The sequence below is a fragment of the Chelonia mydas genome, chromosome 1 (genome assembly GCF_015237465.2).
Source record: "Chelonia mydas isolate rCheMyd1 chromosome 1, rCheMyd1.pri.v2, whole genome shotgun sequence".
Taxonomy (NCBI): Eukaryota; Metazoa; Chordata; order Testudines; family Cheloniidae; genus Chelonia; species Chelonia mydas.
The window spans coordinates 151,039,530-151,065,648 of NC_057849.1; the positions used below are offsets into that span (position 1 = coordinate 151,039,530).

Sequence of the window (26,119 nt, forward strand, 5' to 3'; positions counted from 1 at the left end):
AAACTAAAGTTCATAGCATGAGAGAATGTACCTCCAGACAGAAAAGCTTTTCAAATTAATTGCTACAGAAATCCAAGTCTTGGGAAAAGTGCAAAATTACTTCTTCCAGGAAGGAATGTTCACACAAAGGATTATCCTCTCTTTACCAGGATTTTCTATCAACAGCATCAATACAGCATGTTTAAATATGAAATCAAAGACCTTCACTTCTCATCTGTTTTAGAAAATATTTTTGAAAAACCTAAATAAAAAAAATACAAAGACAAGGAAGAGCTGACTACCTATGTTCAGCCCTCCTAAAATGTGCCTGGTTTAAGGAAATAACCATATATTTCAGAAATGAATAAACCATATATTTAATTCCTTCAACCAGAAGCATTCAGTATATCGTATTTGCTTTAAACACACGTACAGAGATCTTTTCTGACCGACAGCTGAATAATCCCCAGCTCCATCAGATTACGCATATAGAATGTGACTTTGTAAATAGAAACGATCCAGCATATTTTAACTATATTTTTAACGAAAGGTGCCCTCTTATAAACATAGAAAAGTACTCTACATTCACAGACCTACAAAATACATGGAGTTGTGGTATTAGGCACAGGAGCTGGCTTCCTCCTTGTCCCAGGGGGTGCTCAACCCCTGCTCCGCCTCAAGCCCCACCCCCACGCTTCCACCCCCACCCCACCTCTCCTGTCCCCACTTTTCCCCAGGCCCTGCCCCACTCCACCCCTTCCTCCAAGCCCTCACCCCACCTCTTCCCACCCCTGCTCCACCCCCACCACCTCTCCCCTCCCCCCCAGCACCTCCTGCACAGCTGATCCATGGTGGCAGGAGGCGCTGGGAGGGAGGTGGAAGAGTTGATCAGCTGGAGGGTGGGAGGACTGGGGGTGAAGCTGGCTGCCCCCACTACTTTTTTTCCATGGGTGCTCCAGCCATGGATCTCCCATGGAATTGGCACCTATAGTATTAGGGTTTTACTGGCATGCGGTCTGGACACCAGACAAGTGCCCACAAACCAGTTATATGGCACAAACCCATCATGTATTCTAGGAGGAGCTGGAAGCAACTCTGTTCAGGTTGCCTACAAAAGGATTCTGGCAATCTAATCTTTAAGAAACTCTCACACCTCTTGTGTTCAGCAAAGCTGTGATATTTGATAAGGGGAATCCCCTTGGTCTACTGAATTGCATTTTGTTTGTCCTAAAATTCCAGTCAGACATAAAGTGCTAAAAATATAACAGCTCTGCACTAGATCCTGGATCTAAATTGACAGTGGTTGCTTTCTGCTCTTCCATGGCTTACAGCTGAAAGTGTGGCCTTCAGGTCTTCCTCCACAAGGGTGGAGAGGCTCTCTCAGATCAGAGGAAGGCGAAAGAGAATAGTGATGACGTGTTTAATGAGATTATGACCACCTCTGGGACAGTGGACACCGAGCAGGAGTGCAGCCCAGGAGAATGAGCGTGGCATGCAGCAGGAGATGATGGGGATTCTGAAGGAACAGACACATATTGAGGCGTCTAGTTGACCTTCAGGAGAAACACCTTGAGGCTCAACTCCCTCTGCAGCCCCCAACGGTACTCCTGCATCGCTGTACTCCCTGTCTCCCCCCGCACATGTTCCACTAGGCGAGGGGGACAATGCAATATCCCTTTCATTCAACGGCAGGGGATGGCACAAAGAACAGCCGGCGCACATATGTTGATGTTTGAGAGGCGAGGCCGCTGAGCTTTTAAAGACAAGATGAATGTTTTTTTCCCCTCCCAATTTTATTCCATCACGTTTCCAATGTTTAATTCTATTTGTGATCTTTAAGTTTCAGTATGTTTGTCCAACAGAAGTCCATGTCTTGAGAATGAATTCATCTTTATTCATTTAAAATGGGGGGAGGGAAGGAGAGGGTCGGGAAAACTGAGGCAATGGAGGGGATGTGCTGGAGACAAAAATCCAGCAGACATAGCAAGGTTTACACTATGAGAAAGCACAATACAGAAGGCAGCACACATTACTGTGGGTCATTATGAAATGGATTTTCAAAGCCTCCTTAATGCAGTGCTCCATGCTGAGCTCTTCTTATAGCCCTGGTATCTGGCTGCTCAAAATCAGCAGACTATCTGCCTTCCTGCCACACCCCTGTGGAAACTTTGCCTCACAGATATTATGGAGCACACAGCACGCAGCTATAATCATGGGGATATTACTTTCAGTGAGGTCTAATCTAGTGAGCAAATTGTGCCAGCGACTGTTTAAACGGCCAAAGGCACATTCAACCACCATTCTGCACTAGTTGAGCCCATTGTTGAGAGATCCTTGCTGTTATCCACATGTCCGGCTTCATGAGCCATGGGAGCAAGTGGTAGGCAGGGTCTCCCAGGATCACTACTGGCATTTCAGCATCACCAATGGTTATTTTGTGTTCCAGAAAGAAAGTCCCTGCTTGCAGTTTTCTGAACAGACCTGTGTTCTTAAAGATGCATGCCCCTTCCCAGACCATCCCACTTTGATGTTGGTAAAACACCCCGGTGATCCACTAGTGCTTGCAGCACCATTGAAAAGTACCCTTTTCTGTTTATGTACTCTTTGGCAAGGTGGTCTGGTGCCAAGATAGGGATATGCGTGCCATCTATTGGCCCAGCACAGTTAGGGAACCCCATTACGGCCAAACCATCCAGCATCTCCTGCACATTGCTCAGAGTCACTACCCTTCTGCGCAAAAGGCAATTAATGACCCTGCATACTTGGATCACAACAGCCCCTACAGTCGATTGACCAACTCCAAATTGATTCCCCCACTGATCAGTAGCAGTCTGGCATTGCAAGCTTCTACACAGTGTTCGCCACTCGGTTCTCCAGTGTCAGAGCAGGTCTCATTTTAATGCAGGGCTGGGGAGAGCTCCGCACAGTTTCTGACAAGTGGCCTTGCACATACAAAAGTTCTGTAGCCACTGATCGTCGTCCCATAACTGGATAACAATGCGATCCCATCAGTCAGTGCTTGCTTCCCAGGACAAGAAATGGCACTCCACAGTGTTCGGCTGGTGCACGACTGCCAACAGCAACTGGAATAGTTTCATTCTATGGTTTCCAGCAGGGCTGCTTGAAGGACGTTGCCATGTTCTGCGCAGCAGTTCCCCTCCTGGCTCTGGAAATACCGCAGGATAAGGCACATGGTATCTGTAATGCTCACAATAGTGCACAGCAGAGTGGGGTCCATGCTTCTTGGGATATGGCATATGTGTGGCTATGCCAGCCTCTTTAAAAAAAATGGCGCAAAAAATTATGGGTTCCAGTTGAAATCGGGGAGGGAGGGATAAAACTGCATCATGGGACATTGAAGCCATTTTCCCAGACCCCCCTGCGAGAATGTTTTGGTCCCATGAGGCATTGCAACCCTTCCCAAAACCCCCTGAGGCGAGTTGCACTGTAGTAAAGCTACTACAGCTGTAGTAAAGCAGTGCGCTCCACTGGAAAGCTGCGAATATTCCCTTTGCGTGGGTATAAAGATCCTGTTTCGAGCCCTAAGAGATCACGCATGATCAGAATTTAAACCAGCCACTCACCCAGGGGACTGAATATTGCTTGTACTCGGCCACTGGTCTATAAAAGTTTGAGGGGGAAGGAGGAGGAAAATTGCATCTCGGGGTGGTGAAGGAAGAAGAATTTTCTGGCAGGTTATTTAAAATAATTGTTTGAAGCTGCTCAGAGGTTTGGAATGTTAGTATTAAAATAGATTACTCGGTAAAATGCAGATGTAGCAGTCAAAGATGCATGAAAATTTAATTTACCACACGGATATCACTATTACATACATTTACACATTCACACTCAATAAGACACATACAGATGCAGGGGAATCCGGACAAGAAATAGCAATTAGATATTTCTCACAATTGCCAGAAAGCTGAATGTGTTTATGAAGTAGCTTTTTTTTTTTTTTTATTATGATCAAAATTGTCTACCCAATATTAAAGGTATAGATTTTACCCACCATCATAGGAATGTGTTAGCTATCTCATGAGGCTAGGAAGAGAACAGCAAGAGGGGAAGAGCCTGGGAGAGCACTAGGAAAACACAACTGAAGATTAAAATGAATCAAAACCACATTAACTTTTTAGTAGCACTCTCCTTCTAAATTCAGGCCTTCAGGGCAGCTACCAGCTGATGATTCCCTCATTTGGCATTATGCTGTTAGACAGACCGAGTGGTGGGAGGTCCAGGACCAAGCATGGAGGCACAGAACCTATAACAAACCTGGCCTTTTGTAGGTCCCTGGGATCAGATTCATCCATGGTTTCAGGAAGTGAAACTTTTGGCTGCTCCATGAGGTGGGGAGGTAGGAGTGCTCTTGGGAACTGGAACAATCTCAGCAAATCTCTCCAAGAGACAGGTATACTTCTAGGTATACTCTCTACTTTGCCAAATCAGTGTAACATGTTTTCCAAAACTCTGTCACAGTGTCATGCATTACTGAGCTCTCTAAAATTTTTGCGATATACTGTGTATGAAAGACAATGCACAAAATAAAGTATGCCCAGAATACAAAAAGAACTGACACATAAAATTGCAAGTCCGGTAGCACATATTTTTAATAAATCTGTCTAATCAGGGGTGGTGGTATATGACTAGAGAATAGCAAATGTAGTATCTATATTTAAGAAACAGAAAAAAAGGATCTGGGCAACTACAGATCTGTTACTCTTCTCTCAGTAGTATGCAAAACTTTAGAACAAATTTTGAAAGAAAGAATAAGTAACGATATGGAGATGAATAGAAAATGGGATAAAATGCTACATGGATTTATCCAATGTAGATAGCGCCAGACTAACCTGATCAATATCTTTCTTTGATAATGTAAATAATTCTCTAGACAAGGGAAATGTTGTAGACCTAATATATCTGGACTTCAGTAAAGCACCTTATACAGTGCTACATCGGAAATTATTAGTAAGATTGGGAGCCTGTCATGGTGGTCACGGATTCCTGGCTTTCTGTGACTTCTGTAGCAGCTGTTGCTGGCTCAGGGGCAGCAGTTTGGGTGTGTGGGAGGGGGCTTAGGGCTAGGGATGAGCACTTACTTCGTGGGGGCGGGGGGAGGCTTCCCGGCTGCCACTGGCATAGGTGGAGAAGCGGGCTCTGTGTGTTGCTAGCCAATGGGAGCTGCGCCTTTGGAGCCAGTGCTTGTGGCGGGAACAGCAGGAGCCTCCCTGGCTGGAGCTGTGGGGACACGCAGAACCCGGTAGGGAGCCTGCGAGCCCCACAACCCCCCCCCACCCCAGCACCAGCACCACGCTCCTCTCTCCCCCCAGCATCAGACAGGGTATCAGGCCACGCCCCCAGACCATCCCCCACGATACCCCCCAAGTTTTAGTTAGGGGCATATAGTGAAAGTCATGCACAGGTCACAGGGAATTTTTGTTTACTGCCCATTACTTTTACCATGACTAAAACGTAGCCTTAATTATTAGTAACAATGGAGAATATGGGGATTAGTATAAGAATTGTAAGGTGGGTCAGAAACAGGCCAGAAGTGAGAGGACAGTGAGTAGTGCTGAAAGGGGAGCATTATGCTGGAGGGAGGTTACTAGTGGAGTTCCTCAGGGACTGGTGTTGGGACTGATCTTATTTAATATTTTCATTAGTGACTGTGACACAAAGAGAGTGCGCTACTTAAATTTGCTGATGATGCAAAGTTGGGAGGCACTGTCAACTTGGAGGAGGATCACAGTATTTTACAGGAAGAACTGGATGACCTTGAGGACTAGAGTAATAGAAGTGGGATGAAATTTAATAGTACAAAGTGCAAAGTCATGCGCTTAGGGACTAATAACAAGAATTTCTGCTGTAAGATGGGGGGCTCTTTAGTTGAAACAACAGCAGAGGAGAAAGACCTTGTGTATTAGTCCATCACAGGGTAATAAGCATGTGGTGTAACTGCAAAAAAGACAAATGCAGTCCTAGGATGTATCAGGTGAGGTATTTCCACTAGAGAGAAGGAAATATTAATGCCATTGTCCAAGACACTGGTAAGACCTTATCTGGATTACTGTGTCTGATTCTGGTCACCCATGTTCAAGAAAGATAAATTCAAATTTGGAGAACAGAGGCACAGAAGGGCTACTAAGATGATTAGGAGAATGGTGGGCCTAGCTTATGAGAGGAAAGTGAAAGAGATTGGCTTGTTTAGCCTAGCAAAATGTATTGATTTTTTTCAAGAAGGTGTGAGGATACTTAACATGGGGAAAAGTCTATTTCCCCATGTTAAGTATCCTCACACCTTCTTGTCAACGGTCTAGATGGGCCATCTTGATTATCACTACAAAAGTTTTTTTTCTCCTGCTGATAATAGCTCATCTTAATTAATTAGCCTCTTACTCCACCTTTTCATGTTCTCTGTATGTATGTATATATATTCTTACTATATGTTCCATTCTATGCATCCGATGAAGTGGGCTGTAGCCCATGAAAGCTTCGCTCAAATAAATTTGTTAGTCTCTAAGGTGTCACAAGTACTCCTGTTCTTTTTATTTAATTCTGAGAAACCCTAAGAGAATATAAAGGCATAAATCAATTAATCAAACTATTCTATATGCAAAATGTGGTTAAAGTGATACTGTCAGATCAAATTTAGCCCCAAGTTTAGGTTTTGTAAAAATTATTACTTATCAAACAGGTTGGGGCCTCATTGTTCTAGGTCCTGTATAAAACATAACAGGCTTTCATAAAATTCAACAAAAATTGAAAATGTTTCCATGAAATTGATTAGAATATGAATGGACACATTTGTTTAAAAAATGGAATAAATAAATCACTGCACTATTTTGATAGTGCATGAGAACCTGACCATAAACAAAAGCCTTATTCATGATTACTGAGGGAAATTCAAAAAGCAAACATTGTAGTTGTATTATTATTATTATTTTAAATTAATTTCCATACAACCCAGAGTGGGGAGATACATAGCATCATCCTATTTCTGCCCACACTCCTCTCTCACTCTTGTTCCCCTAGATAGACCTGGACAACAAGGAGAGGCCTCTGCAGAGTGAAGGGGAAGAATGTGGCATGAAGGCATGCAAACCCCCTCCCTCCGTTTCACACAAAAGGCAGGTCCTTCTGAGAATGGATCTTGGGGCATGATCTGGTCCATGATTTTGTTAATGTTCTTGAAACAAAATCTGATTGTGCACTTCCCCAATTTCCTTCATCCAAAGGCCTCTGCAAGAGAAAAATCATATGAACCCAGCAGATTCCAGAAGAAGAATAAGGCTGACACTTTTTTCTGAAAGGCTGAGTAAAACCCCTTCAGCTGTTTTGGAGTTCACAAAAGATGATTCTCCCCTGCCCACCCCACACAAACCAATGCTAATTTTGCTATTTTAAAAACTTAAGTGCATGTTTATTTAAACAGGGCTACAGCAAAAATGACTGAAGACTGACTTTTCGTATAGGCACAATCCCCATTGAGGAATATTACCTTTAATTGGTTTGAAAAAAAAAATCTGTTTTAATTTAGCAGTAGATACTGGTTTAACCATTTGAAAACTGCATACCGATCACAGGCAATAGATGTTCTTATCGCACACATGGGCACACAATTCACTAAGGGATGAGGTTTTGCCACTCTTTACATTTAGTACTTTACTGCATGTACTACTCAATGTGAGTAAGCGTGATGGAAGTATGCCCTAATTTTATTCTTGGTTCAAAGGACTTACAAGCTCCACCTAAGTCAGCAGAGACTGAAAGGTGCACTAGTTGATTACCTTATTTCTTTCTCCATACAACCTATAATTTAACCTATAATTAAAAGTCATAGGCAATTAAGTGAAAAAAACCTAGCAATAATGTAATATGACCAAGAATTAGTAAGGCAGGAAATTTCAAAAATAAAGGCAAGGTTAACTCAACCAAGTTGCACTTTTCCTATTCTTCTTTCCCTGGTTAAATGTTAAGAATACATTACTCTGTTATAAAATGTTCTGTCTATAACATATAACACAAAATGCACAATATGGTTGTTTTAAAATGCCACGGCAATTGCAATCTTAGAAATTTCCTAGCTTTTGAGTTCCTGACCATACAATCTTAACATTGGGTTTCTGCATTTACTATACAGAAAATCAAAATTTACAGGATTAATGAGTAGCCCCCAAAAGGCTAGCAGTTGCAATCCATGGTTTAGCAAAAAGCAGGTATTTAAGGTAAAAACAAAATTGTCATTATAGCAAGTTAACTGAAGGATGCTGTTTCTTAAAAATGCAAGAATTATTTTAACAAATTGTGCCTCTTGGTACACACAAATACTGTGAAGAGGGTACCCACAACAGATTAACCTGTCCATGTCTGATGACTAACTCTGTCTCCCAGAAGTTAAAGCTTCTGACTGCTTGTCTGTATAAAAGCAGCTTGCTTCTTGGGGAGATTTAAAAATCCAGGACACAGTTCACTTTCCACTTTCAAGCAAACAGTCTGAAATGGAAAGTTTTATCCTATCAATTCAAATTTGCAAAGATTCCTTTTAATGAGTAAAAAAATTCCTTGCTCTGCACAAAAGTTGTCATGTCATCTGGAGAAAATAAACATTTTAGTATCTTGAAAAAAATGAAGTCCACCACAGAATATATGAATTTAGATTCACTTGCTAGTCTAATCTATAATGGAGTCATTCAAAGGGCAGATTAGGCAGTGGAATCATTAACTGTATTTTATCAGTCCAGAATCTGGAAGTTACAATGGCAGACCTGGAGAAGGTTTCCCTGGACTTGACACAATAGCAACCATGACGAGGAAAGAAAATAAAAATCTGTTAATAAGAACATAAGTTGTCTAAGAAATATGAGATTGAGTATCCTGGAAGGAATTCAGTTAGAGATAAGCAAAATGTGTAGCATTGCCAACCTCAAGCATTACAAAATAATGAGTTTTTAAAATAACAAATTTTAAAGTTCTTTCTGGGCTTTAGGATGCCCTAGGGTCACATTTTCAAACTTTTCTCTGCAACCATGAGGGCTAGATAACCTCCCCCCTTATTTTTTAAGCATGAAAGCTGAGCTTCTCACCTAATCATTTGTCTCCAGGAGTTGGGACTTTAAGAAAATCCCCAAATACTGTGAGACCTCTAAGAATTGGCAACACTACTTAAAATGACCTACTGAGTGAAGCAAGATCCCACTACAAATGGCATTACCACAGGAGTTGCCAAATTAAAGACAAGTTATCCCATCTCTAATCTGTCCAGTCTGGTTACTGGAGAGATAATTAATGAGAAATATGAAATGACATTCTGACAGAACTGTGGCGGACAGCTCTCACGGGGCAGTTTTGGACACTGAAATGCTACCACTTCTAGAACTAGAACACTGAAGTTTGAACAGTAATCTTGGAATTTGTTTTTGCTTTTTTTTTTCCCCTTGTGACATTATATAGCACATAAATTTGCAGAAACATCTAACTGTTTTGCAGAAGAATTACAGATATTGGACAAATTCCATTTTCAGTTATACCTGAGTAACTCAATGGAATTACTTTGCCGTTACTTAAGTGAAATTAAGAGCATAATTTAACCATATGCTCATATAAAATTGGTTATGTTTGTCGTTTGATCCAGAGCGGGTGCAGTGTCCCACCCATATCTGTGCATGCTCCAATAAGGTAATTATTAACTACGGATAAAAACTAAATGCTTTATAAATTATATGTAGCTACAGACTAAATATTAAAACAGTAATACACAATATACAATACTTGGAAGGCCATTTCACAGTTTAGAGCTTGGACAACAAGGCTTCTGCCAACTCACAAGTATAATTTTAATAAAAGGGTATGAAAAGGCCAACTCAAATCGAATCCATCCTTCAGGACATAAATATCCTTGTGAAAACAGTTTAAAGTAGAAAAAAGCCATGAGAAAGTCATCAACTGGAGAAGAACTTCATAGCAAAGCCAATTCTCTAGGTAGCATTTAAATTAAGTAACCAAAATGGAGAACAGGCCATTTTCTTTTAAAATTATTAGGGCACTGAAATTACTTCCACTTGAACAACTTGTTTTCGCATATATTTTTGAGCTTCAAGCTAGTAAGGCTAGTTTAAATATTTTGTCTACAAATTGCCATAACTTTCACAACTATGCTAGTGCTACAGTAAAACAATATAATAAGAATTTTAACTTCATTCATAGAAGCAAGATTTTTCACAGTATTCCTTTACAACTATCTTCTTGTATGTTTTTGTTCTTTATTCATTCTTCAAAATAATATGAAAAAAAATAAAAAAAATTAAACCTATTTCTTTAAGTAGGAACGGAGAAAACCCTTTTTTTTCCCCAAGGCCCAGTGAAAGTTTTTACCTCCCAGAATTTGGTGCATCAAGAAGACAACGGACAGTATCTTGTAATCAGCAGCATCACAAACTTCTCTCAAGATGATCCATTCAGGAAGAACAGTGAGAAATCTCCTTAAGCTGAACTTGGATCACATTCTGAAATCAATATTACATTTCTGGAACATCCTAACTTATAAAAATCTTCCAGGGCCTATTTCCTGATGCCAAATACCTGAGACCAAATGGGGCTACAAAAAAATACTTATCTAATTTACTTAGGAAAGAGGAGAAAATGAACGATTCTACTTTCTTCGGTTGGAGAAGAAATCTATGTGAAAAATACACCTAAAGGCACATCTTATATATAACAGCGGGAAATGATTAAAACTACCCGCTACCCCCATACTGCCCGGCCATGCATGAGGAAAGACAGGAGGCAATGAATGTGGTTTAATTAGGCCACAATTTTATTAACTTAAAAGATGTGGGGAAATCTGCCTATAAATTGTACAATGCAGGTCATGATCATTCTCTTATTTCACATAATCCCCAACCTGATCCCAGCTATGCCGTTGCTGGGACCTTGCCACCCACCCCACCTATAAGGTTTAAGGAGATTTAAAAGGATGGGGGTTGGCTCTCCCTGTTCCAGACGCAGAAGCTCTGAACCCTCGTTCCCTTCTGAAGCTCCTTTAAGGGATGCTTTCCTTTAAATCCTTTCCCAGTACATTTTATCCAATGACCGTACCCTTCCGTAACAACTATGTGCACTTCTTTTGTATTGCTGATGTACAGCAGCAACTACAATTTCACCTGAAGTTGATCGAGCCAGATGGCTACATCAGCAGTAGCAGAATTTATTTTAGCAATGCCTCCTTCAAATTTATAAATTGGGCAGTAGGGGGTGATGTTTGATGGTGTATCGTGGGGGTCCACGCTCAAATGCTGGGGAGTCCTTCATCTTCCATTTGTGCATTAGATGCCCACATGTACCATGGTTGGTTTGGACTCGGTCAGAGCTAACCAAGATATCCGTGGCAGGTTGAACCCAGGAACTTTCTGTGTGGGATCTGGCACAAGGTGCTTATTTTTAAAGTCTTAGAATCATAGACTATCAGGGTTGGAAGGGACCTCAGGAGGTCATCTAGTCCAACCCCCTCCTCAAAGCAGGACAAATCCCCAACTAAATCATTCCAGCCAGGGCTTTGTCAAGCCTGACTTTAAAAATATCTAAGGAAGGAGATTCCACCACCTCCCTAGGTAACACATTCCAGTGTTTCACCACCCTCCGAGTGAAAAAGTTTTTCCTAATATCCAACCTAAACCTCCCCCACTGCAAATTGAGACCATTACTCCTTGTTCTGTCATCTGCTACCACTGAGAACACTCTCTGGAACCCCCTTTCAGGTAGTTGAAAGCAGCTATCAAATCCCCCCTCATTCTTCTCTTCCGCAGACTAAACAATCCCAGTTCCCTCAGCCTCTCCTCATAACTCATGTGTTCCAGTCCCCTAATCATTTTTGTTGCCCTTCGCTGAACATTTTCCAATTTTTCCACATCTTTCTTATAGTGTGGGGCCCAAAACTGGACACAGTACTCCAGATGAGGCCTCACCAATGTTGAATAGAGGGGAATGATCACGTCCCTCGATCTGCTGGCAATGCCCCTACTTATACATCCTAAAATGCCATTGGCCTTCTTGGCAACAAGGGCACACTGCTGACTCATATCCAACTTCTCGTCCACTGTAATCCATAGGTCCTTTTCTGCAGAACTCCTGCCGAGCCATTCGGTCCCTAGTCTGTTGCGGTGCATGGGGTTCTTCCGTCCTAAGTGCAGGACTCTACACTTGTCCTTGTTGAACCTCATCAGACTTATTTTGGCCCAATCCTCTAATTTGTCTAGGGCCCTCTGTATCCTATCCCTACCCTCCAGTGTATCTACCTCTCCTCCCAGTTTAGTGTCATCTGCAAACTTGCTGAGGGTGCAATCCACACCATCCTCCAGATCATTTATGAAGATATTGAACAAAACCGGCCCGAGGACCGACCCTTCGGGCACTCTACTTGATACCGGCTGCCAACTAGACATGGAGCCATTGATCACTACCTGCTGAGCCCGACAATGTAGCCAACTTTCTATCCACCTTGTAGTCCATTCATCCAGCCCATACTTCTTTAACTTGCTGGCAAGAATACTGTGGGAGACCGTGTCAAAAGCTTTGCTAAAGTCAAGGAACAACACGTCCACCGCTTTCCCCTCATCCACAGAGCCAGTTATCTTGTCATAGAAGGCAATTAGATTAGTCAGGCATGACTTGCCCTTGGTGAATCCATGCTGACTGTTCCTGATCACTTTCCTCTCCTCTAAGTGCTTCAGAATTGATTCCTTGAGGACCTGCTCCATGATTTTTCCAGGGACTGAGGTGAGGCTGACTGGCCTGTAGTTCCCTGGATCCTCCTTCTTCCCTTTTTTAAAGATGGGCACTACATTAGCCTTTTTCCAGTCATCCGGGACTTCCCTGGATTGCCATGAGTTTTCAAAGATAATGGCCAATGGCTCTGCAATCACATCCGCCAACTCCTTTAGCACTCTCGGATGCAGCACATCCGGCCCCATGGACTTGTACTCGTCCAGCTTTTCTAAATAGTCCCGAACCACTTCTTTCTCCACAGAGGGCTGGTCACCTCCTTCCCATGCTGTGCTGCCCAGTGCAGCAGTCTGGGAGCTGACCTTGTTCATGTTCTTGTTTAGCCCAGTCTGCTTTCCAAGCCTCCTTCTGATCATACCCTGATTGCATGAGGCTAACTGAATGTTCCCAGAAAGGCATGCAGGACTTAACATGTTAAGGGGTGGGGAGGAGCGTTGTCGATGTCTTGGTGGATAGGAAGACACGTGTTTGCCTGGATTTGCTGAGCTTTGCAGAGTGTTGCGGCAGCTTGGCGAATAAGTGGGGGAACGATGTTAGAACAGGTAGTCGTGGGGTTGGAGTTGACTTAAGGGTTCCAGTGATGCACTGCATCACTGTATTCAGCTAGGTGTCAACAAGTTGTGTGTGGCTGCATCTACTCCATACCAGTGCACAATATTCACACACTGAAAATCTACTACTAATTTTACATACCAAGTTGGGACATTGTAATTGAATCAGCCTGTGAGGAAGGTGAAAAAACACACGTCACTTCAGTCAATTTGGCAGTGAAGGGAAAAAGGGGCAACTAGTGTAATGCCCACAGTGGAGGAACCCAGACTTTTTTCAGATGTCATGGGTGGGCAGGGGGGTGCTGCCAGCTTGAGACGGGTTAAAGAGGGCTTCTCCAGGAGTGCATGAGTATAAATACCCCCTTCTCTTTTCCCATCAGCAGGAGGGGCAGTGCCACCATCCTCCCCAACCTGGTCCAGCCAGCCATTTCCTACTCCTATCCGTTTTGTCCAGGTAAACTTTTCTCTTCCTCCCTGTCTACTAGTAGTTGCACAAGGAGCCCTTAGAGAGGCAACAACCTCTCTTCTTCTGGCCAGCTGGACAATGACGAGCAGCATACAGTTGTGGTGAGCACACAGTAATGGAATACGGTACAGGGGAAGTTTCAGATAGGTTTGTGGGTGGATGGTGATTTCCATCAGTTCTCTTTGTTCATCTCCACAACACAACCTGCCAGCTGAAGGCTATTTGTTGTTTACAGATTTAGCAGAATGCTGATATGATAGTGAGGACTGCTATCACAGTATCTGACCCAACTGGAGTACCTGTTCACTCATAGTAAGAGGATTCTGCCTGGCTGCATTAAAACTACCAAAAAGGGAATTCTAGTGGGAAGTGCAAAAGATGAATTCTGTATCATGTTTTAATTAACCCAAACAAACTATTATGCTGAACTTTGGTCCTAAGCTACAGAACACACTTCTGCAGTTTGAGACCTGGAATTAATTACTTATTATTTGACCATTTCCCTCTTCTGGTCAAGAACTCTGATCTTCAGCCCCCTGGCTGCTTCCTTGGAGATTGATGCCTGCACAGAAGTACTTCCTCCAGAGTAACTAATCCTGAGGTTGGATGCACTAATCATGCGTCACAGTAACTGACAGCTGGGACTTTATTCTCAGCCTTTGCTAAAAGGCAATTACTCCCTTTAAACCAGCCTTTTGTCTCGCTGAGCAGTGCACCTGCCTAGTCCGTCATTTCAGCAGCTATGCTCTCATGCTCCCATCCTGGTAGGATTGTGTGCTGCATACTATAGCCAAACCATCCATTAGAGTTCCAGGCTTATTTTTTAGAACTCTACCTTCTGCTCCTCTAGACAGATAGTAGGGTCCAATGAAGCTGATCAAATCCTCCAAAGGAGTTTTGTGCTTTTTCTCTATGGTACACATGTCAATTGGGGAGGGAGAGCAAACCTTATATTCATATGTCTTGCATAGTGAAGTATTGTGTTATTGCTACACCACAAAGCTGGTCATAAGCAAGGGATTTAATAGACAGAAGATACTTTGACTGGAAATATTTCATTTTTTTAAACTGAAAGCATACATTTTACCCAACACATGTGAAATTTTCTGCAAGAGACTCAACTCACAGTTAAAAAACATTGTTGGTTCTTGAAATAAGGTTATTAAGCCCTGCCACCCCAAAGCATAACAGTCATCTCCCAGATGATCCATCCAGGATGAGCAGTGAGAAATCTCTTTTAGCTGCACTTGGATCACATTCTGAAATCAATATTATGTTTTAAATTCATACAAAGGTTTTTTCAGCTGTGTGAGAGAAGGTAAACCCAAGTTTCCATTTTGAAAACAGGTGGAAAGAGAATGGTTTAAAACAATTTAGCAGAGACCCCATACATCAACGGTGGCAGCAGATTTACAAAAAATGTGTGCAACTTAAAATGCATATGCTATTTGCAAATGTACTGGAGCTTTTTCTATACAAGAATTGGGAATCTAAATTTGACATACATTTTAAATATAATTAATTGTTATAGTGTTATACAATATATAGGAGAGTTGTAATAAAAGCCAAGTAATATGACCATCAACATACATTTAAAAAAACAAAACAGATTTCTTTATCATTCCACCACCACATGCCCCTAGTGATTTAATGTAACTGTTTACACACATCTGCATTATCTTTTATGTAAGAAAAACTCCTCCGCTAGCATATACATTTCCACAAATTCATCATCAATCTTGTAAATTAGATGCTCATAGGATGGAATTCCTGCTATTTCAAAGTACCTATATTTTACAGCTGGACTGCGTATATGCTTCCACTTTTTCAGGATTTTCTCTCTGCACAGACAAGACCAGCTACAATTTATTTTTAGAAACCATTTGTACTGCCATATATTTGAAATGTGTTACTTTTTAAACAGAACAATACACGTGTTAAATGAATTCTTGGCTCCAAAATAGCAGTAGCAGAAGTACTGTTTATGTATTCAACTACCACTGTTTGTGTAAGAGAAAATGGCACAATGTTAATTAAATGGACTCTAAGGAGTTTCTACACCGCTCCCTTTTTTCAGGTGTTCAAAACCTTTTCAAACACATTCCTTTGGATCTGAGACCTGAAACATTCCATAGGTTGGTCTCAGTCCAAAGGTGAAATTTTTGGGGGAGATGAAGTTTAAGCAAACTGACCAAAAATTAAAGGAGTACTTGTGGCACCTTAGAGACTAACAAATTTATCTGAGCATAAGCTTTCGTGAGCTACAGCTCACTTCATCGCATGCATTCAGTGGAAAAGACAGTGGGGAGATTTATATACATAGAGAACATGAAACAATGGGTGTTAGCAGACACGCTGTAACGAGAGTGATCACTTAAGGTGAGCTATTACCAGCAGGAGAGCTGGGGGGGGGGGGGGGGGGAGGGGAAACCTTTTGTAGTGATAATCAAGATGGGCCATTTCCAGCAGTTGACAAGCACCTCTGAGGAACAGTGGGGGGTAGAAGGGAGGCATAAACAAGGGGAAATAGTTTTACTTTGTGTAATGACCCATCCACTCCCAGTCTCTATTCAAGCCTAAGTTAATTGTATCCAGTTTGCAAATTAATTCCAATTCAGCAGTCTCTCCTTGGAGTCTGTTTTTGAAGTTTTTTTGTTGAAGAATTGCAACTTTTAGGTCTATAATCGAGTGACCAGAGAGACTGAAGTGTTCTCCAACTGGTTTTTGAATGTTATAATTCTTGACGTCTGATTTGGCAAACCTAGTGGCTGAACTTTGTGACTTTGTCCTCACCCATAACTATTTCACATTTGGGGACAATGTATACCTTCAAATCAGCAGCACTGCTATGGGTACCCGCATGGCTCCACAGTATGCAAACATTTTTATGGCTGACTTAGAACAACGCTTCCTCAGCTCTCGTCCCCTAATGCCCCAACTCTACTTGTGCTACATTGATGACATCTTCATCATCTGGACCCATGGAAAAGAAGCCCTTGAGGAATTCCACCATGATTTCAACAATTTCCATCCCACCATCAACCTCAGCCTGGACCAGTCCACACAAGAGATCCACTTCCTGGACACTACGGTACTAATAAGCGATAGTCACATAGACACCACCCTATACCGGAAACCTACTGACCGCTATTCCTACCTACATGCCTCCAACTTTCATCCAGACCACACCACACGATCCATTGTCTACAGCCAAGCTCTACGATACAAGCGCATTTGCTCCAACCCCTCAGACAGAGACAAACACCTACAAGGTCTCTATCAAGCATTCTTACAACTACAATACCCACCTGCTGAAGTGAAGAAAGAGATTGACAGAGCCAGAAGAGTACCCAGAAATCACCTACTACAGGTCAGGCCCAACAAAGAAAATAACAGAATGCCACTAGCCATCACCTTCAGCCCCCAACTAAAACCTCTCCAACGCATCATCAAGGATCTACAACCTATCCTGAAGGACGACCCATCACTCTCACAGATCTTGGGAGACAGGCCAGTCCTTGCTTACAGACAGCCTCCCAACCTGAAGCAAACAGTCACCAGCAACCACACACCACACAACAGAACCACTAACCCAGGAACCTATCCTTGCGACAAAGCCCGTTGCCAACTGTGTCCACATATCTATTCAGGGGACACCATCATAGGGCCTAATCACATCAGCCACACTATCAGAGGCTCGTTCACCTGCCCATCTACCACTGTGATATGCGCCATCATGTGCCAGCAATGCCCCTCTGCCATGTACATTGGTCAAACTGGACAGTCTCTTATGTAAAAGAATAAATGGACACAAATCAGACGTCAAGAATTATAACATTCAAAAACCAGTTGGAGAACACTTCAATCTCTCTGGTCACTCGATTATAGACCTAAAAGTTGCAATTCTTCAACAAAAAAACTTCAAAAACAGACTCCAAGGAGAGACTGCTGAATTGGAATTAATTTGCAAACTGGATACAATTAACTTAGGCTTGAATAGAGACTGGGAGTGGATGGGTCATTACACAAAGTAAAACTATTTCCCCATGGTTATTCCCCCCCTCCACCCTCCACTGTTCCTCAAACGTTCTTGTCAACTGCTGGAAATGGCCCACCTTGATCATCACTACAAAAGGTCCCCCCCCACAGCTCTCCTGCTGGTAATAGCTCACCTTAAGTGATCACTTTTGTTACAGTGTGTCTGGTAACACCCATTGTTTCATGTTCCCTATGTGTATAAATCTCCACACTGTCTTTTCCACTGAATGCATCTGATGAAGTGAGCTGTAGCTCATGAAAGCTTATGCTCAAATAAATTTGTTAGTCTCTAAGGTGCCACAAGTACTACTTTTCTTTTCGCGAATAGAGACTAACACGGCTGCTACTCTGAAACCTGACCAAAAATTGATTTCCTTATTACAAACCACCGAAAAACAAACAAACAAAGAAAAACAGCAGCTGCTCTGGCCTCTCTCTCGACCAGGTTACACACATGTAGTATTTTCTATTCCCCTTTCTCTCAAGTTTAATGTATTAATGTGGTGTTAGTTTATATCCTTGAATATACAGAATGTGCAATTTAGCCAAGTTTCCAAAACTACCCTAACTTTTGAAACTTTCTGACTTTGTAATCTTGCTCTTATATCCTTAATTTGCATTCATGCCACATTTGTACATCACAACACCCCACAAATATACCCATTCCCCTCAATTTCCTTCTATGTAGGTGTGATGGGGTATCTGAGCCTTACACTGGTGCTCTAAAGGTTAAAAAACAGCTCTGGGCCCAGTTGGCCCCACCTAGCCGCACCTGCTAGGCATGCTCACACTGGAGGCTGGGCTCAAAAGGGAGCAGCTCACCTCAGTCTAGGAGAGCAGCCTAGGGAAACAGATGCATGCTGCAATCTCCTGCATAGAAACCGACAGGACTCCATGAGGCTAAGACCAGGCCCCACTGGCAACTCACCATACACACTTCATCCCTCAGATGCTAGGAATAATGGGCTGATAGATAGGGCCCTACCAAATTCATGGTCCATTTTGGTCAATTTCATGGTCATAGGATTTTAAAAATAATAAATTCCATGATTTCAGCTATTTAAATCTGAAATGTCACAGTGTTGTAACTGTAGGGATCCTGACCCAAAAAGGAGTTGTGTATGTTTGTGTGTGGGTCGCATGGTTATTGTACTGGAGGTTGCGGTACTGCTACCCTTACTTCTGCGCTGCTGATGGTGGTGGCGCTGCCTGCAGTCAACAGCTGCCACTCTCCGGCCACCCAACTCTGAAGGCAGCAGCACAGAAGTAAGGGTGGCATGGTATGGTATGGCTAACCTTGCTGCTGGTGGGGTGTTGTCTTCAGAGCTGGGCACCTGGCCAGCAGCCACTGCTCTCTGGCCGCCTAGCTCTGCAGGCAGCGCAGAAGTAAGGGTGACAATGCCACAACCCCACTAAAATAACCTTGCAACCCCCCTGTAAGTCCCTTTTGGGTCAGGATTCGCAATTTCAGAAACACTGGTCTCCCCCATGAAACCTGTAAAGTATAGCGTGAAAGCAACAAAAGACCAGATTTCACAAGATTTCATGGTCTGTGACATGTTTTTCTTGGCTGTGAATTTGGTAGAATGCTACTGATAGAGGAAGATGCTCTGGAGCATGATCAGAAAGGACTCCAGGGGGAATCCAGAAGGAGACCAGCGGTGCGGATGGAGGAACCAAAGCTGGGGTAAGAATTGGCCATGGAACAGCTGTAAGGGCACTGGCCCTAGGTCACATATTTGAGCTATTATTCACAGGCTCCTGGGTTGGAACATAATGGAGCAGAGAGGGCCCAGGTTCCCCTACACCCAGCCACCAACTCTCAGCACTAGGCGTTACAGGCCAGATCACTGCCACTAGGCGATGCTGCCAGATTTGGAGTTCAACTTCCCAAAAGTAATTGGTAGAAAGGAAGGGGTAGCAAGCCAGCTTATAAAATTCATTATTTTAATTGCTTTCTTTCCCCAATAAATATGAATCTCCAATCTCAAAAGCAGTATATTTAGAGTTAGCTATTTCACTTGCAGAAACACTGTTTGAAAGAAACTTCTTAACATGATGTACGCTACATAACACTGCTGCACCCTTTATACAGTGTAGGGTAGTAATCTCTTAAATGTATTGAAAGAAACAAAATATGCACATTTTCTTTCACACTGTATGAAAATAACATTTATTTTCACTATTGTGCGGCACCACAGATTTGACCATCAAAGCACACTCATTTCATTTAAATCTATTTTGATATTCAACTGGTGAATATTAGGGATTAATGAACAAAATGCATGAGTGGCTTTGCAGCAAGGGCAAGTAATTAAAGATTTTATAAATCTGATAATTTTTCCAGTTTAGTATTAAATACTCTGAGACAGCAGCATTAAAATGTATATTTTGGGTACTTGGCCAAAGATGGTTGAAATGAACTATCAAGTGAACACTACTGTGAATAGATCTGCAAGCTTTGACAGCTATAATTTAAAGCAATCAAAACCATCACAGACACACTTTTCATTTCTTCTTTATTGCATTTTCCCCCTTCCTGGGGCTCCTCCCATACTCTTCTCCAGGTAGCCTTTTCCTCACAAATGTCTAATTCATTTTTCAATTCCTCCTCCCACTGTCTCTTTTGTATTTGCATCAGTATCTTTGTTTCAAGTCTGCTTCCTTCTCTCTGGTCTTTCTGCATTTCTTCTACCCTCAATAATCTCTTGATTAATTCAGATACCAGTGGCCCACTAAACAATGCAGCTCTCCCAGTACTCAACATAACAGATGACTCTGAACGACAGTGAGATCTCTGTAGTTGCACTAGGGCACCTGTATAAAGACAAAGTATAACTGGGCAAATCAATTCAGTCAGAATACATTCCTGGTCCAAACCACAGTCTCTCTGTCTGTCTGAACCTTTGTTCAGCCAATCCCATGATTTTTTGAGGCCTGACATGATTTTTGAACATTTCGGGTTTGCAGTATAGCTTTAGAGGGGAAAAAGTCATGGTCCCTGCACTGAGGAGCTTACAATGTCAGTCCCTAAACCTGTAAAGGAAACATCTGGATGAACTTCCGTGCACAGAACCTCATTAAAGTCAAAGGAACTCTGTGAGTACAGGTGAGCCAACTGAATGGGTTTCTGTAAATTTGGGATCTAAGGGCCCAATCCTGCAAACACTTATGAAAATCAAAGAGACTACGCATTATACTACATAGGGTTTGCAGGTTTGCCTTGAGTTAGACATGACAAAGATATATGTAGTGGTGTTATAGCCATGTTGCTCTCAGGATATTAGAGAGACAAGATGGATGAGGTAATATCTTTTATTGGACCGACTTCTGTTGGAGAGAGAGAGAGAGAGAGAGAGAAGCTTTCAAGCTCTGTGTAAGCTCGAAAACTTGTGCTACTCACCAACAGAAGTTGGTCCAATAAAAGATATTACCCCACCCACCTTGTCACTCTAATGACATAACAACAACATATAATGGATGCAGGGAGAGATGACATCAGGCCAGGAGGGAAAGGTTAAATAAAATAATGCTAGTTTTGTTTTAAATATATATGTAAATATATATGTATATATATTTCATATATATTTCATAAATATATATGAAAGTGTGGGCCCCTTACTGAATGAGGGAGGCAACCTAGTGACAGAGGATGTGGAAAAAGCTAATGTACTCAATGCTTTTTTTGCCTCTGTTTTCACTAACAAGGTCAACTCCCAGACTGCTGTGCTGGGCATCACAAAATGGGGAAGAGATGGCCAGCCCTCTGTAGAGATAGAGGTGGTTAGGGACTATTTAGAAAAGCTGGACGTGCACAAGTCCATGGGGCCGGACGAATTGCATCCGAGAGTGCTGAAGGAATTGGCGGCTGTGATTGCAGAGCCCTTGGCCATTATCTTTGAAAACTCGTGGCGAACGGGGGAAGTCCCGGATGACTGGAAAAAGGCTAATGTAGTGCCCATCTTTAAAAAAGGGAAGAAGGAGGATCCTGGGAACTACAGGCCAGTCAGCCTCACCTCAGTCCCTGGAAAAATCATGGAGCAGGTCCTCAAAGAATCAATCCTGAAGCACTTAGAGGAGAGGAAAGTGATCAGGAACAGTCAGCATGGATTCACCAAGGGAAGGTCATGCCTGACTAATCTAATCGCCTTTTATGATGAGATTACTGGTTCTGTGGATGAAGGGAAAGCAGTGGATGTATTGTTTCTTGACTTTAGCAAAGCTTTTGACACGGTCTCCCACAGCATTCTTGTCAGCAAGTTAAGGAAGTATGGGCTGGATGAATGCACTATAAGGTGGGTAGAAAGCTGGCTAGATTGTCGGGCTCAACGGGTAGTGATCAATGGCTCCATGTCTAGTTGGCAGCCGGTGTCAAGTGGCGTGCCCCAGGGGTCGGTCCTGGGGCCCGTTTTGTTCAATATCTTCATAAATGATCTGGAGGATGGTGTGGATTGCACTCTCAGCAAATTTGCGGATGATACTAAACTGGGAGGAGTGGTAGATACGCTGGAGGGGAGGGATAGGATACAGAAGGACCTAGACAAATTGGAGGATTGGGCCAAAAGAAATCTGATGAGGTTCAATAAGGATAAGTGCAGGGTCCTGCACTTAGGATGGAAGAATCCAATGCACCGCTACAGACTAGGGACCGAATGGCTAGGCAGCAGTTCTGCGGAAAAGGACCTAGGGGTGACAGTAGACGAGAAGCTGGATATGAGTCAGCAGTGTGCCCTTGTTGCCAAGAAGGCCAATGGCATTTTGGGATGTATAAGTAGGGGCATAGCGAGCAGATCGAGGGACGTGATCGTTCCCCTCTATTCGACACTGGTGAGGCCTCATCTGGAGTACTGTGTCCAGTTTTGGGCCCCACACTACAAGAAGGATGTGGATAAATTGGAAAGAGTCCAGCGAAGGGCAACAAAAATGATTAGGGGTCTAGAGCACATGAGTTATGAGGAGAGGCTGAGGGAGCTGGGATTGTTTAGTCTGCAGAAGAGAAGAATGAGGGGGGATTTGATAGCTGCTTTCAACTACCTGAAAGGGGGTTCCAAAGAGGATGGCTCTAGACTGTTCTCAATGGTAGCAGATGACAGAACGAGGCGTAATGGTCTCAAGTTGCAATGGGGGAGGTTTAGATTGGATATTAGGAAAAACTTTTTCACTAAGAGGGTGGTGAAACACTGGAATGCGTTACCTAGGGAGGTGGTAGAATCTCCTTCCTTAGAGGTTTTTAAGGTCAGGCTTGACAAAGCCCTGGCTGGGATGATTTAACTGGGACTTGGTCCTGCTTTGAGCAGGGGGTTGGACTAGATGACCTTCTGGGGTCCCTTCCAACCCTGATATTCTATGATTCTATGATTCTATGATTTATAAAGTTAGATTTTATTAGGTCACTGCCTAGATTTTATGTTGATAAATGCTTTAGAAACCCAATGGATTATTAAGAAATAAGAGGGCTGAGAATCATCATAAATAAAATAATAGTCATACAGAGCTTCCCGTAGCTCCCATTTACCGGGAATGGCGAACTGCAGCCACTGGGAGCTGCGGGTGGCCATGCCTATGGACAGTCAATGTAAACAAACTGTCTTGCGGCCTGCTAGCGGATTACCCTCACGGGCCACAGATTGCCCACCACAGGTCTATATGCTTTCTTGCTTTTTTTCCTGTGACAGGGAGGCAAAATGGGGTTAGATTACAGCTCAGGATCTTTTTTACTTATCCAATAAAATAAACGCAGGACAATGATTAGCAAAACTGTAAGACTTTCATGGGTGAAAGTCTGAGCAATTTAAAGTGACATTCTACTTTACAGAACACCAAACACCAAAATAAAGGTAATGTAAATTAAATTAAAATCCAGGATTATAACTGGAATGTAGGGTATCGGTTACCAAGTGTTTGTAACTTAACTTTCATGTGTTTAGGAAATCCTGAACAGTTATTGTGATTTTTTTCTTTAAATAAATGACCAAAATAAGTGACATTGGTGTGATTATATTGCATTATTTTGACAAATAAAATACGAATAATATTGCATTTTTTTGGTGCAGAATTCCCCCACGAGTAATCCTTGAGAGGTGATCTACACACATTATTTTTTAATAAAAAAGCCTGGATTTTTAACCATCAAAAAAGATCGGAGGATAGAAGCTCAAAGAAGCTGAAAATAAAGACCTTGTAAATAATTATTATATTCAGTTGGGAAAAATGTCTGTAAATATGGTCTTTACTGTTTCTTTTCCTCTGTATGGGGTAATTTGCACCCCTGCTTCAGACTTCATTTAAATTTTATGCTCCTAACCTCCAGATAAAACTTTCATTGTGGTGATCATTCAATCATTGAGTCTGAGGACGCCTTCAAGCAACTCACTCTACTGCCTGTCAATACCACTTCTAAAGTAGCACAAGGACTAACCCCCACAATATGAGGCTGAGAATAAAAAACACAGACTAAGTTCCCCAAATAACTATTGTGTCCTGCCAGTAGATCACATTTTGGTTTTGTTTTTAATTTTAAAACACAAATATTTTCTATTTCCTTTCTACTGTGAACTTACAACTTAATGAAAGGATAACTTAAAGAAAAATATAGACGTGTATGCATGCATTCCAGATGGGGTTTAGCAAGTGCCATTAATACAAGTGCTCTTGTGCCTCAAATTACACAACAAGAGTGTATTAATGACCCACTTAAAACAAGCCCTGTTTATGACATCTAACACATGAACAACATTCAAAGTAGTGAAAACAAATGCTGAACTAATGACTTTGAACCACACAAAGTGATTACATGGAGAACAAGAGTGTGGTTCCAATACAGAACACACAAAAATAAGGTCAAGTTAATGAGAACAGATTCAAACATTACCATTCAAGGTTAATCAGAATATACCAGATTTTATTTTCGGTACTGTTTAGGAAATCCATTAGTAAAATGGTATTTAGGGATATTCTCTCTCTCTTTCTTTTAAACTCAGGGATGAACACTAAAAACTCCTCTCTGGAAACAGAACTGATTGCTGCCACTTTATTTCTCACCAAAATGCACAATTTGGTAATATACTATGCTTTGTTCAGAAAACGTAATAATCTTGGTGATAAACGTAGGCAGGGTTAAAAGGATTTTTAAATGCATAAATAGATTATAAAGTAGGAATGATGAAAGCTAAATGACTACTGTTTTTGGAAGAGACTTTCAAATTTATTAGTGCTAACATCAGGCTGTGATTAGGGAAAAATAAACAAAGAACAAAACCTAACAGTAAAAGACCAAACATAGTCTTCAAAAGTACACATTTAATCAGAGGAACTCCATAAATGTGCGGTGTTAGTTTTCCTTTGAAATATTACCATTAACTACATAGAAGAAGAGATACAGGAGCAAGAACCCTTAAAATCAATGTACTTTATATATATGCATTATTTATATATATATAAATGAAAAAACTCTGAAAGCAATAAAATGGCTACAACTTACAGACCAAAGTCAAGTACACACAGATACTTGGTAACACTACAATATATACATCAAGGCTATTCACTCTCTCACAAACTAATTTTTATGTGATATACTAGCAAACAGGTTAATAAAGTTCCACTGAAGTTTATAGCAATTTTTTCTATCACAGATATAAGTACAGAAACATAAACACCACTTACCTTAAAGTTTGCAGATACAACACAAAATTCTTAGGTAAGTAATTAATAAACTTGCCTAGAGCTATCTGGCTTAGGACAGACAGACAAAGCTAGCAGCACAGACTGGCCCCAGACACACAAAAGCTGATATTGTTCTCCTGCTGAGTGAAAATTTCACTTGTAAATTGAAGGACATCTGTATTCAGAATCACCCACAAAAGCTGTCCCTGAGAGGTGACCAAACTGCTTGACTCAACAAGAGAGAGATTTTACTCGTGGCCTTCAATGCAGGCCGCTGTGTAATGGCAGCTTCTGGTTTTACCTTCTAGCAAACCTGCCTTCATTTCAGCTAGCCATATAGATGAAACATGTTCTGCTAAGATCCACCCTTGGGCAAAGCTGTCATGCCCAAGGTATTCTTTAAAACAACTAATCATTAGGGTAAAATCTGTGTCATACTGATGTAAAAAATAGCCATTCATGAATATCTCCAAAATCAGTAACTACATTCATGCTGTGTCAATACTACACAATGCGCAATGCTTTGCAGTATCTACCTCATGAAAGTCAATAAAATACTTTAATCAACGTATTTGATAAGGTATCTAAAATCTGCTGGTAGAAATAAAAACCTGTTCTACTACATTAAATTGTGCCATGTTTTTTC

General features: G+C 41.8%; 1 protein-coding gene across 19 annotated transcripts in view; it reads right to left on the reverse strand.

Moving 5' to 3' along the window:
- CASK (calcium/calmodulin dependent serine protein kinase) overlaps nucleotides 1–26,119 on the reverse strand; it is a 420,858-nt gene that overhangs the window by 71,051 nt on the left and 323,688 nt on the right. The window contains exon 1 of one of the 19 annotated variants that reach the window (XM_043538107.1): nucleotides 25,474–25,582. The exons of the other annotated variants lie outside the window; for them this stretch is intronic. The gene's annotated coding sequence lies outside the window, so the exon portion shown is untranslated. Of the gene's footprint in view, nucleotides 1–25,473; nucleotides 25,583–26,119 lie in introns of those variants that run through there. 19 annotated transcript variants of the gene reach the window in all.